We start from the raw sequence: 2449 nt of genomic DNA, 5'->3' as shown, positions 1-2449 counted from the left end.
CACCCTAACCTGCACATCCCTGGGCACTACGGGACAATTTAGCACGGGCAATCCACCCTAACCCGCACATCCCTGGGCACTAGGGGACAATTTAACACGGCCAACCCACCCTAACCCGCACATCCCTGGGCACTACGGGACAATTTATCACGGCCAATCCACCCGAACCTGCACATCCCTGGGCACTACGGGACAATTTAGCACGGCCAACCCACCTTAACCTGCACATCCCTGGGCACTGCGGGACAATTTAGCACGGCCAATCCACCCTAACCTACACATCCCTGGGCACTATGGGACAATTTAGCATGGCCAATCCACCCTAACCTGCACATCTTTGGACTGTGGGAGCAAACCGGAGCACCTGGAGGAAACCCACGCAGAGACGGGGAGACTGTGCAAACTCCCACACAGACAGTTGCCTGAGGGTGGGGATTGAACCTGGGTCCCGAGTGCTATGGGGCAGCGGTGCTAACCACTGAGCCACTTTTCCCTGGAGTGTCAGAGGCTGAGGGGTGACCTTATAGAGGTTTATGAAATCATGAGGGCCATGGATAGGGTGAATAGACAAGGTCTTTTCCCCAGGGTAGGGGAGACCTAAACTAGTGGGGCATAGGTTGTGAGAGGGGAAAGATTTAAAAGGGACCTGAGGGGCAATGTTTTCACACAGAGGGTGGTGTGTGTATGGAATGAGCTGCCAGAGGAAGTGATGGAGGCTGGTACAGTTACAGCATTTAAAAGGCATCTGGGATGGGGACATGAATAGGAAGGGTTTAGAGGGATATGGGCCAAATGCTGGCAAAGTTTAGTTCAGGAATCTTTGTCAGCATAGATGAGTTGGGTCGAAGGGCCTTTTTTTGCCTGTACTTGTCTATGACTCCATGAGAGATGTAATTTTCTCCTCAGCGTGGTTTTAAATCTGCCAGCTCCTATCCTAAAGCCATCGCCTCACCTGCTCCTTTACCGTACACAAGGAAACATCCTTCCCTATGTCTATTGCCTTTGGTATCATAGATACAGGCACAGCCTGAAGGATGGGTGACATGGGGAGAGGGATGGGTGACATGGGGAGCTTGATCCCATGAGGAGTGGGGGAGGTGAAACGGGTCGGAGGGTCAGTGCCGAGGGAGCGCCGCACTGTCGGAGGGTCAGTGCTGAGGGAGCGGGCACTGTCGGAGGGTCAGTGCTGAGGGAGCAGGCACTGTCGGAGGGTCAGTGCTGAGGGAGTGGGCACTGTCGGAGGGTCAGTGCTGAGGGAGGGGGCACTGTCGGAGGGTCAGTGCTGAGGCAGCGCCGCACTGTCGGAGGGTCAGTGCTGAGAGAGCGCCATCAGGCTCCAGCAGTGTGAAATGATGTGGTTATTTCAGACTGAAGATGGAGGGAGCTTTCTGTGAGAAAATTGGGTGCCATTTTCCAACTTTGTAACAATGACAACAACATAAAGCGGATATATTTTTATTTTTCTGTACGTGTCGTTGTGGGTGGAAAATGGGAAAAGAGTTCTTTTAGAAAACAGGAATGGTAGAAAGGGGTTGCGTTGCTGCAGAGTTAGAAAGAAAGTTCCTGCTCCTCATTGTGATCCCTGTTTGCACTGCTGCCGCTGTGGGGTGTCCTCGGGGTGGTGCGGGAGGTCTCTGAAAATGGGCTGGATATGGGCGCCTGCAGCGGGGGGGGGTCGGCCGACAGCAAGAAGCCGATTGGTCTGTGGTGTTCTTGATGACAAAGGAGTTCTGCCCGCCAACAGCGCCATGATTGGCTCCTGGGGACCTGAGCAGCTGGTGGGATCGAGCGATAGGGCCAGAAGCCTTTTGGACCTCCGGGAAAGGGAGGTCTGCAGCAGAAAATACCCGAAGCCTGAAGAAGACCCACCTTCGTCGCCCCACCGGCTGCTGTGAGACGTTGCTTTTAACCAATAAATCAGGCATTTTATTCTTTGTGAACCGGCTGGAGGAGAGAGAGATGGAAGAACAGCAAGTCCTGGAGAGCGAAGGGATCATTTCAGTGAACTCGTGGACAGGGACCATTGGGCTGTCTTCTCCTCCGTCTGTAATCCCAACGTTTTTGTGTCTATCAGTGCCTGTCGGGAATGGTTTTAAGGGGATTTGAGTCTCAACTGGGAGAGTTATATACCAGGTAGATCCTCGGGATGAAAGGAGTGGATTACGAAGAGGGGTGGGGTAGATAGGAACTGTGCTCATTGGAGTGAGACGACAGCTTATTGAAACATACAAGATTGTGAGGGGACTTGACAGATCGGGAAAGGTTGGGAGAGATTAGGCGCGATCTCAGAATAAGGGGTTGTATGTTTAGGACAGAGATGAGGATGTGTGTTCTCTCTCAGAGGGTAGTGAATCTGTGGGATTGTTGACCACAGAGGGCCGTAGAGGCTGGGTCATTAAGTATATTCGAGGCTGAGACGGATAGGATTTTAATGAGTGAGGGATCGAGG

This window comes from Rhincodon typus, chromosome 48 (assembly GCF_021869965.1).
Source record: "Rhincodon typus isolate 14 chromosome 48, sRhiTyp1.1, whole genome shotgun sequence".
In the NCBI taxonomy this organism is placed as follows: Eukaryota; Metazoa; Chordata; class Chondrichthyes; order Orectolobiformes; family Rhincodontidae; genus Rhincodon; species Rhincodon typus.
Note: the sequence above shows the minus strand (reverse complement) of the source record.